Genomic DNA, 12,484 nt, shown 5'->3' on the forward strand with positions numbered 1-12,484 from the left:
CACTCTCACAGTTGCAAAATATCACTACTCCAGTCAGAAAACATCTTTGTTAATATAGATCCAGGGCCACGACAGCTCTCTTTGTGCAAGACAAACACATTCCAGGCTGTTGGCAGAAAGTCTATTGACACAGTTATGTTTACCTCCCTGTAGAGATCAGTTATACAATTCACAGCATTTTAAATATTTAAGGGCTCTAATGCAATGTAATCATCACCATATACAGTGTAACTATAGATTTTTGCTTTATTATCTGTGCTATGGATTTTTCACTGTTGAACACTGTTGAATAGCAGTCTTATTCCAGGAGAGGAAGATATTTTAAGCATTGAAGAAGAAGTATACACTACAGCCAGCTGACTACAAAACCTGTTGGCTTGGGGCAACATGGATTAATTTTTCTGTCAAAAATCTTCCATAACCTGCACTGAGATACCTCTAATTCAACACTTTATGACTGACTTTGGGGCCTTTTTCTAGCACTGCTATAATTAAATGGACATGGTTACTTTTTTGGATTGAAGCTAGCCTTTTCCAGCTGCTGTCCATTCTACCATTCTGAAATTGTCTTCTTATTTGTGCACCAGCTAATGACTGAATGGGTCTACACTCTAACTTTTTATTAGTGATTAAGTCTCTCTCTTGCAAATATTAAGCAATAATTTGCACATAGCCAATTTTCTGCTGAGCCTCCATCGTAGTGCCAGCCACAGAGAGGAGAGGAATATTTGAGATGCAGCTATAAATTCTCTGTAGGTTGCAGTTAAAAACAACCCATGACAAGCAGATGCAAGCAAAAACACATTGGGAGTGATTAGTGATTCAGTGCAAATTGCCAAGTTCACACAAGCATAGCATGGCATTATAATGTTCTCACCCATGGTGCATTATTCATTACTATTCAAATGAATGAATTATTTTTAGTATATGACCCTAGTTGGGTGACAACCAGATCCCATAACATTTTCTGCAATGAGCACAAAATCTGAAATGTAGATTATATATTGTCTGTATGCATAATGTGAACAATATGCGCCTTCTCCATAAACTAGACAATCTGACACTAAAACAAAGTAGGTAACAAATTCTAAGCATTCTGCTTATTTTTTGGTGGTGTTAAAATTGAAGCCCAATATATTGTTGTATATATATATATTGTCAACCACAAATATTTTAAATCTATATCCTCTACAATTTGCTTTCGCTATGCACTAGAACTAAGTATGACCAAACTATTGCCATAATTGATCATTTAAATGTAATGATTCCCAGGTTTAACGAGTTGTGATGTCACCTCAACCCATGATTGACAACAGGCAAGTAAGATACAAGCTTAACAGTAAATATATACATATAACAAATTTTTTATAGCACCATATTATTAATATGTCCAGGCTTCTAATGAGAAAATATAAGAATTTATCTCAGGCTATTTACCTTTGTGATCCTTTCATGGGTGTAGTCCATTACATGTAGTATTTGCTCATAACCTCTGGCCATATAAGTATAAATATTGGTGAATATGCAATTATGTGACATTTCCTGGCTTTATGAGTTTACAAGAATCACCTTATTGTGAATTTAATGAGAGGGTTGCAAAGAATACTGTACACTTGTATCCCACAAATTTGAAGCCAAAGAAGGCTGAGGTTCTTGATTGCAGCTGAAAGGTCCTTTGTCATAGGACAGGCCTCCTTGGTCTATTATGGTGTACAGAGATGCAGACTAGAAATGCAAAATTTTGTGGATCAAACCTCTGTACTGAAGATGCATTATCCTTTTCCCACTTAGGTTTATTATAGTTTGACAGACAGTGATGCCATAACTTCGAATGCATGGAAATCTAAAGAAGTAAACATGTTTCAAAGTGCTTCAAGAGACACACAGTGAGTCAACAATATCAGAAAACTTCATCCCAATCATGCTTGACCTGTTTAATTTCCTCCAGAAGGATTTTTTTTTAAAGAAAATTAATTAGAGCTTCTGTTTTTTCATGTGTTCCTGATTAGAATAATGAAAAACTGCTTTGGGCCATTTTTCTTTTTATTACAACCTGACAACAGTGCAGCTCTGTAAACTAGCAGACACTTCATGGGGAACCAAGAATTTTATGCAACTGCTTCAAGGAGTCACAACAAGGGGACGAGGGAAGGAAAGAGGACACAACCGCTTTTGCGTCAAATAAGCTGGAACTAGATCTGGACAATTTGGGGTTTTCTGCCTCATTTCCAGGGGAGATAGAGTTCAAAGGTAAATTCAAAGTGAACACGCCCTCTCGATGTTTACTAAAGCTAGGAGAACCACTAGGAGACGGAAAACGGGAACACCTTCAACCTCTAGGAAATTTAAGCTGTTAAATAACTTGGTTCAATAGGCTAAACTAAATAATTGGCTTTATTAGTAATAAGAACTTCATCTGCGCACATGTAGGTTGCAGCTCCCTAAAAAAAGTGCGCAACCCCTACAGCAAGAGGTGAACGCCAACAATGTCAGCGTGAAAAAAATACAAAGCCTTGGACAACGTGTTTGAGGTGAAGTTACGCAAATGGAAACCCTTATGTCTTTAATTTATTTATTCAAAAGAGGAAGTCCGTCACGAAGACTTTTCTGTTAATTTCTTCCACATGGCCTCGGTCTGCAGCAAGCTAGAAGAAAGTGCGCTGATAGGTGTTAGCCAGTGAAAATGGAAGGAAAGCCGAAAATGCAAGCGGGGTAAAAATACACAGCCTTGGACGAGGTAAAGTCACTCACATAGAAACCTTTATGACTTTGGCTGAATTATTTAAAAAGGGAAGTCCCTCGTGAAGACTTTGGTGCGCAAAAAGGCACACTGTTGTGACAGACACGCAGTTGTAGCTATCTTAACTGCGACACGCCGTGACATTATTGGGGATTATTGAAGCTTGGGAATCGCACTGGATAAATAACTCTTAGCAGTTGTGTGGCTCGACTGAGGAGTTGAACTTCAGTATACTATGGAGAAGTTTTCTCAACGCAAACTTGGAAATTGGCGGACTTCGGACAGCAGTGGACAGATTGTCAACGCACTTCCGAGTTGCCGATAACATCTAAGGGTAGGACATCATTTTACATTCCTCTGTTGTGTGATGTTCGCAGGCCGCCACGCCGATTTCTGTTTATTCTGTCTCGCTCTCGAAAGCATTTATTATCCTGTCCTGTTGAGTGCATTGTACGTGTGTGAGTACATTAGGACTGGGCGATTACTCATTACAATTTATTGCCTTTCAGTGGAATTGTATATCCAGATTATAGTCCTAATCAAGAAATTAGTTTACGAAATTATCTTAACAAAATATACGATATTAATTAAAAAGATATTGCCCACCCTAATGTGCTGTAGATGTATGCATATGCACAGGCATGTATTTGGTATTGAAGTGACCCTCTTCTGTTCTATTCTGTTCTTTCTATTCTTTGCTGTTTGGTTGAAGGCAGCCATGCCGTTATGCTTTGATGAGCTGCTATGCTCAATTTGCTGTTGTTTGTGTGCAGAAATATTTGTTTTGAAGTGAAAAAGTTTGCACCTGAATTATGTTTTCTGTTCTCAAATCAAAACACATTTCATAACATGCTATGAATCTTAGTACTCATGTTTAACTAACAACACCTATTAAGCATGATAAGGTAAATGCAAGAAGGATGTTTTGATGGCTTTGTACACAGCTGGAGGAATGGACCAGATCTGATATATTGTAGAGGCATTTTCTGACTACAAAAGGTAAGACATTACTTTATTCTATTTGATTCTGTTCTGTACTGCTTGGCCGCTGGGCCGATACACTAGTGTTGGTTGCCGTACTGCTCAGTTGCCTGTGAGCCTGTGTGTCACAGTTTTGTTCCACCGGCTGTGTGGGTGTTGGTAATGGTTGATTTTTTTAAATGGATTTTAGCTATGGATATTTATGCTGTTTTGTCAGACAAACTAGGGGAATTCTCTGAGCTGTGATGGTTGGAGTAATTTATCATTGTGAGGCATTGCATGTCTCTCAAAGTGATTTAGTGATTTTGTTTGGATTGCAATTGTTGATGTGCTAACTGTAGTTACTGTAGTGCAGGGATTTTGATGTTGATGTGGAAGTTGGAAACTGATACTGTGGCGGTTTTCTTGAGGGCCGGATTTATTGGCAACAAAGATATATGAAATGCTTGTAACATATCTCTTGTGTACATACAGATACAATTCTATTGTTTTCTATTCTATTCTGTTCTTTTCACACTGCTTGGGTTTTATGCTAGTGCGCCAGTATCTTGATCACTATACTTGCCTGTGTGTATGTATGTCATGCTTTTGTTGACCTGTGGCAGTGTTGATGGCACTAGTAGCTTACAGTTTGTGGTTTTGTATCTGGTTGTGTCGCAAGCTGGTTACACAGTTTCCTGTAAAATGAACTGGGCAGAAAGCCCCCTCTCTAATTAAAGTGCCCCCAACAGAAAAATTGGGAAGCACTTACTTGAGCAGTAACGATCATAGTTGTATATCATTGTGTGACTGTGAAATGAAATTTCACTGGCATGTCTGTGCTGAGGCTGCAGTACAATAATTGCAAACACAAAACCACTAGTAATCCAGGCGTATAAGTTCAAACTCTTAAAAACAAAAGTGAGCCAGAGTGGTATGCGTCTTCATAATTGTTTTAACATAACAAAACGCAGTCATCCAACAATTACATTTTCAGTAGAGGCAAATGAAAGGGAGCTATTTCTTGTGGGCCTTCTTGCTGTCAGGAGTATGGTTTAAGAGTCTTGTTGCCCTCAGGTACTCCCTAGAAACTTGTGCTTCTAGGTTTGGCAGTCTTTAATAAAACACTGTGTTCCAGTACAATATGTTGTAGTCACTAACAGGGAATCCTGCACGAGTAGCTGTTTTGTGCAACTGTTGCTCATCTCGTTTCCTATTGTTTTGTAATCCTGTAATCTTTTACAATCCATTCACATTATCTACGACCTCATTTATCCTAGATTATCTCCAGATTTTAGCATTGCTGACTTGTTCAAACAGTTTTGTTCTATTAGACAGATGAAATGACGATACCAGCGAACAACAATTTCATTCCCAGGCATAGTGAACGTTTTTATTCCTTTTGCTTGTGGTGCACTAGAGAGATCAGAGTGGCAGATGGACTGTTGCAACAATGTAGTCATAATAGGGTCCACACACTTTTACTAGTTAGACCAAGCCTACAAAAACACATTGCTGACAGAAAACACAACAGTGGGTGCACACAACAACATGAAGACCTGTGTGCAGTCTTATGCAATCCAATACAAATTGCTGGCAACCAACTGTTGTGAAAATACAGTGCTCCATTTTTGTTTGAGAATTTTTGATGACGTACAGTTTAGGACTGTAATTGAATTCTATAACAAGATGTTCATCTTAATTTGTCACTCTCCCAATGGACAAAATGACAAGCACTTTACAGTGAGGTCTATACCTTGTAGTGCTGAGTCAGTATCTTTCTGACACTCTCTCAAAAGTTTGGCATTGTTAAGCTTGATAGCAGAATGCATTGCAGGCCAATTCTTTTGGATTGCATAAGATTGTTTAGGTGTGATAGTTTATATCATACCACACTGCACAAAGGCACATCTTATTATTATCATATAGATAATAAGTACTACATTGATAATGCAACAGGCTGTTCCTTTTAACAAGCTGTTCAAGAAACACAGAATACTTTTCTTTGCTGAAGCTGGATTGGGTATTGGTATCTATATACTGTATATACTGTATATACTATATCCTATTTTGTATACTGAATAAATTATCACTTTGTATTCATGATTTATGGGGAGTTTTAATTTGGTTGTCCTTTGATGGACAAGAATAAGAAAAAAACAAAACAAATAAAAAATCTTGTATATTTTTCACCGTTGCAATCTATTCAATACAAGTACCCAGGAGAGGCACCTGCAAATCGATTCACAACTGCACAATTAAAGATGAAAAAGAAATGCAAATGCAAATGTAAAAAGAGAAGCACATTGCATCATTTAATTATAAGTGGAAGTTGACTGATATTAATTAAAAATTCCATTACTCTAACAATGGTAATCAATTATATAAAAGGGTTCGTTAATAGGGAGGCAGACAAGGGCTTCTTTTAAACTACAAAACTCCCATTGGACTCAGTAGACAAGAGGCACAGCCACAGCCTTCTTAACAGTGTCAGAAGAAAATAAGTGGTTTTACTAAGGAGAGGAAAACATCCATTTCTGTCTTGTAACAATTGTTTCCAATTTATCACAAGTGAATCAACAAAATGGAGTTTATGCATGTAGAATCTTATGTAAATTCAAAAAAGCAAACATACATCTGGTTAGCATAAAGTATGTGCAGAATGACTGAATGAGACTGAATGAGAAGAAACAGGTAGTGTGAGGAACTGAAATAAGGTTCCTGTTACCATCCAAACTCATGCCATCTGTTTGAGTAATTGTTTGCATTCATTTTTTTCTCTCAAATGATTGCTCAGTGTTCACAGTTTTTCAGGATGCCATTAAGGACTGTCAAACATTTTAGACAGTTAATTAATCCTCTCAAATGGATGTTTCCGTGATCATGAAGTAGTCAGTGTCTTGATTAACTGTATTTTGATAGGATGCATGGCATTTTATAGACAAGTGTTTATGACCTATAATTTCTGCTATGTTTTATCTAACCATTAGGTCATCTTTCCTTGTCAGGAACAGTTGAGGCAATGTAGATGGCTAGCCAGTGGATCAGTGATGTCATGATGGAGTGCATCAGCAATGTAGTCAAAACAAATATCTGCAAGCCCATTATTCATCTCCTAATAATTATCAGTACTTCTATTAACTCAAATGCTCAACTGTTGGTGTAAATGGGGAAAATCGTCGCTCATCTTATTGGCTGTGGAATTGACACATATTTAAGATAGTAACTGTGCTGTACAGGGAATTCTCAACTCTGAGAGAGGGCGGTTGTCCCTTTTACTTTCATGATTTGGTACACATGGTCCCTTATTGGCAATGCAGTCAACTCGCATATTGATTAATTTGAGTGATTTCAGAGGAGAATGTAACCAACCTCTGTAGAAAATGCTGTAATTGGATTTCTGCAACCAGGATTATGTGCAGCTTCTCTCAGGAATGCATATGGAAGCCACAACTCCTTGCTGATAGTGAGCCAACGTTGTTCCTTAAATGGCCCAGCAACCCTGCACTAGCAGGTAAATTCACAAATCAGTAAGCTTTCTGAAAAGGGTTAGAGTAATTTAAAGTGTTTGGTATTGATATTTACCTGTAAACAATATTAACATGCCCCGTGACTTTTATCACAAAGCAATTTATTGTTGCTGTATACTTTTTTCTTTGTGAATAAGTTGATTCTGATCCAAATGTAACAGAGGATTTTGCTTTAAGCACGACAAGGGCATATTCTATATGTATGTCTCCTGTCAGAATTCATACTGTGTGCTGTTAATTAGTGTAAATCATTCAGAATCCATCTGTGCTTTGTATGCATCCGTAGCCTACTGCTGTCTTGAATTTATTTTTATGCTGCCATTCATTGTTAGGTCTGAAACTACCCTTCAATCCAACAACATTCAGCTACTGTCCTACCAACCCAGTACTGTGCTGACAGAGTGGCAGTATGCTGGCATGTTGGTATGTTGTAGGTGGCTCCAGGTTCGTGTATTGTCAAGGCTAGAGCCATGTCATACCACATCATGACTGCTGGTTGTGTGGTACATTTTCACAGGTAGTCAGTATACTGGTGAGCTGATGGAAAGAAAACACTGTCAAATGCTGCAAGCTTATTATAGATGATCGATATTGGCTTGCAAGCCATTTCTTTTCTGCTGACAGCTCGGAGCTTGCTACCTGGGTTGTGTCATGCCTCAGTCAGGTAATAGGGATGGAGGTAAAAAAATATGCACATACACACAGGAGACCACACTGGTAGATATACAACCACAGAAAACATGTAGGGATGTGTGTGTGTGTGTGTGCACACGTGAAAGAGACAGGAACAGAGAAAGGACAAAATGGAATAGATGTGTGTGACAACAAATAGAAGCCAATTGAGTTATATTCACCTCTGAAGCTGTATTAGTGCAGTTCAGTGCTCTGTACATCACTGGCAGTTGTAAAAAGGCATTCATGAAAATCCAAACAACTACATCCTCTGTTGATGGAAGAATTTGTAACTGTGGTTGTTCATAGAACTGTTACTTAGGTCAACTATCTTATGAACTACTAAAATGCTGTATGTAGCAGTGTCATCATACATTAATGAAAATGACCTAAACTGTGTTTTCATGTGAGATTATCCTTTGCATGACAAATAACATAGTGCAAGAATGATTTTTGACATATCACATTAATGTACATGATTGGTATTGATCTTAGAGTCCGGGGTTAAGGCTTGAATCCCTTTTCTCATATCACACTTGATTAAACAATACAGTGATATTGATACAACATACAGAATGCAATTTTCTACCCAGAATCACAACAATATTGCCCATCAATGTCAAGATTCAAATGGAAAATGTTGACCATGGTGGTAAGTGAAACTGATTGGGACATTAGCACACCATTTGGAAATATGATCCAGGCAATTCAGGAGAAAAGTCCATTACCCATGAGGACAAAATATATGAAATATATTACTTTGGCAGGACAGATGAATGGCATCATTAGCTTTTATTTCAGCTGTTCTTTTCAGAATTTCTCGCAACATTCATCATCAACATACATTACAATTGTAAATGCCCTCAACCCCTTAATATGTTCTAATGAGCAGCTGAATCACTGGCACACCTCATGCATAATCTTCAGAAGAGCAATCCTTTAAAATTACTTTGCATTTGACAGTAAATTACTTATGCAACAAATTTCTAGATGAATGTAGGGATAAGGTCCTGTATTTTACATAATCTACACATTTATTGTATTTATCCTATATATTCATATTATACAGTATAATATCTTTTATTAAGTGACTATTAACACTAAGGTGTAAGGTCATCTGGTTGCTAATATATGCACAGGTGTAATATGTTCCATGCCTCAGTGATTGCAGTATTGTTGTGTCAGACAATCAGTAACTGCATTGGTCTTTCTTTATGAGGGTCATGGATGGATCAACAAGATTATTGTTTGGCACTTTGCTCAGGCTCTGCATGTAGTAACCTTGCTTAGCTATAGGTCACTGAACAGACCTCTGCATACAGTGCAAAGCAATCAAGTTATGAAGCCTGTGATTTTGGAGTCGATGTTAATTAGCCGCTGGCTTGCACTTAGTCCCACTGAAATATTTTACAACTGTAAATATCATCATGGTGTGTAAATGGGTTTGCTGCTTTTATATGGGCATTTTACAGCTAAATTTCAGTGCATTTAAACCGAACCATATTTAACAATGTGGAACACGCCATCACCAGTAAGGCTGGTAAATTTCATATGGTCAGATGATGGAATCTCTCTTTGTTGGGCCTGGTGTATATGTCTTGTTGAAAAGGTTTTTATGTCCTTCTTATGGGTCCTCATTGAAAGATTAAATTGCAGGCTCCACATCAGTAATAAATCTCAGCCAGGTGTGGGGTGGGACTGGGAGGAAGAGCCATCAATAAAAAGAAGGATGGTCATTCCTTGTCAGGCAGGAAGCAAGGGAATAAACAAGTTGTGGGAGAAACAGGGCTGCCCTTTCTAGCAAAAGTGGTTTATTGACTTTTATTTAAATGAGCGACCTTTTGTCAGCAAGTGTAAAAAAGGAGGCATTGGAGCATGCCGGTGCATGCCATCACATGCTCTGTGTTGCAATAAAGGGTACAGAGAAACTTTTTCTCTGTACCCTTTTACAGGTCTTAAGTGTGACTATCTAAATTGATTGGATTTCTCTTTAACCTTCACTGCATGTGCTGTTATAGGTAAGATGTTTGCTTTCTGAAGTTAATGGCTGGAGTGTGGGTGAGTGTGTTTTTTTTTTTTTTCTTTCATAGAACCGATTCCCTTACTGCATTTCTTGCCAAGTATATAATTTGTTTAGTTCCCTTTGAGAGAGTCTAACACATTTCCTTCTTCCCAAGATTTGTATAAAACGAAAACATGGTTGTGTCTGGTTATGCTTTCTGTGGGAGGTAACACAATGGAGTTACTCTGATGTGCCAAGATGTCTTTTAAATACACTTAGAATTTATAGACTATGTTACCGTTACGTGGGTCCAGTCCCTCATTAAGGAGATTGCAAAGGATAGGAGAAATGCTCTGTAAAGTCTCTCTTAATCCCCTCGCTTTTCATCCAGTCTCTCTTCTTTTACTCATAAATTGAAGCCCTCAAATGCATTGCGCTATCACAGGACAAAGTCAGTATAAATTATTAGACAACTCAAATGGAAAATACAATGCTCCAATTTCATCCACTTACATCACAGTGACATACTGTATGCTGTGTTTTGTAGCATCTAGTCAGAAAGTCCAAGCACTGTTAGTGACCGTAAGCCTGAAAGATGTGTTGCCTTTGATTACACCTCCTCGGTTTGTAAATGGTCATTATAATATTTATCATGCATTGAAATGACAAGCACAGTTCCTTTAAGTGGATTCTGAATTGTCACATTACTGTAATTGTGGGGAAAATATGTCAAATGGCAATTCATGACCATTATGTTCAAATAGAGAGAGCCATGATGCTAGACAGAAATGCTGGAGAATAGCTGCTGAACTCAGTGGAGAGTTTAATAGAGAGTGAGAGGAAGCAGCTTGGCTTGATATACAGCCACACCACTAATGGCAGATTTTTCTTGCAGATAATCACTGCTCAGCAAAGGAAAGGCCTCAGCATTATCTAATTGTGAGTGCACAGGGTTGTTACATTAACCCCTTTGAGCCCTCTGGGCTTTAATTGCTAATCTGCAATAATGTGGCTGTTGTCAACAGGAGATAGGCAGAAGTTTCTCTACATGACGGCTTGTATTAAATGTGAAATGTTGGCTATAATCGAGATGCTCTCATGGTTCCTTTTGTGTCTCAAGTGAGAGAATGATGATTTGTGACTTTTTTTAAGTTCCTCTTAAACTGCAGAGGAAAAGGGTCATAAAAGTAATGATGATGGTGTTTGTCTCTGTTTGTTGTTAATTGCATTAAATCTTGTTAGTTACGCAGCAGTACTTTTTACTCAGAAGAACCACCTCATAATAAACTTGAACTGGTTATGAGTGGTGTAAAACCTTTTTTTTTTTTTAATTATATTTTAAATGACTTTGTCTTTATTTACAGCACAGCTCCAGTGTGTTTTTAATGCCACCACTGCAATATTTCAAAAGTAAATTTGTTTCACTCCAAGTATCGGTTTCATTTTTCACAGAGGAATCTTAGTTTTCCAGAGACTCTTGAGACATTGTGACTCTATGTGAATAATGAAATAACCACTTTTCATAACAATTGCAGTTCAGTTGCCCTTGAGCAAAGCCCCGGAGCAGTTGCTCCTACATTAATGCCAGCAGTAGGGACCAGTAGTAGTGCTAAAGACCATGTTGAATCATTGCCTTATTTGCACCTCAGGGAGCAAAGAGGATAATTAGGTAAGTAGTATAAGTAGCAGCTTCCAGTTGTAACTGTGGATCTCCTAACCTTCCCCTCATGTTTAGTGTCTGCCACCTTAACTTACTTGACCAAGAAGCTGTTATGAAAAGAATACAACAATTCTGGCATAAATATTAGTATTGTGTGTGTGAAATCAATATGAATATATTACCAGACTTGTTTTCCATAGTTTTAGTTTCTGTTCTCAAATTAGGTCGCATGCATTAAGTGGTATAAAAGCCTGAGTCTAAATTCATTTTCTTTATTTTGTAGTCATACCATACTGCACCAAAACAAGTGGAAATGCGGACTAAGCATATTTTCTATGAGTGTCGCAGAGGAAAAGAAATAGACCAGACAGTGTGTAAAGATGGATAATGTTTTATAGCATTTCCCTCTCTATAGAATTATATGCATAAGACTAATATTTACCTATCTTTCATTTGATTGCAACATGAGATGAAATGCTGTGCACATGGGAAAAGAAACTGTTAGTACTTTAAGATGTATGTTTCAATATATTCATGTAATAACTTAATATTAAATACTTGTGTCAGACATACACTGGGTCTGTAGTAGAAAGCCCCACCTGCCTCACCCTACACAGGAAGCTTTATGTTAGTTTTGGTTAATCTGATGACAGAAATTTGGTTTGTAAATTAAGTTTTAAAAGTCGTTAATACATTTGTTCAGACTGTCTAATGCGTCACACAAATGTTATTGAAAGCTTTATTTCTTTTAATTTTCAGATGCAATCTAATGGAAACCACAAAAACAGACCTTCAGTAAAGTCATGTTAAATATTACCTATATTAAGGCTATCATATTCATTTTTTTGTTGTGGCTGTGACAGAGATTACGGACATTTTTGAATATATAGTGTTTATATTTGGAAATATCTATTTTTAAT

The 12,484-nt window shown here is 37.4% G+C and overlaps 1 protein-coding gene across 1 annotated transcript in view; it reads right to left on the reverse strand.

The window, feature by feature from the left end:
- The window catches only part of LOC108885082 (cadherin-12), an 86,579-nt gene that overhangs the window by 40,099 nt on the left and 33,996 nt on the right, over window positions 1-12,484 (reverse strand). The gene's annotated exons all lie outside the window — the stretch shown is intronic.

This window comes from Lates calcarifer, linkage group LG24 (genome assembly GCF_001640805.2).
Source record: "Lates calcarifer isolate ASB-BC8 linkage group LG24, TLL_Latcal_v3, whole genome shotgun sequence".
In the NCBI taxonomy this organism is placed as follows: domain Eukaryota; kingdom Metazoa; phylum Chordata; class Actinopteri; family Centropomidae; genus Lates; species Lates calcarifer.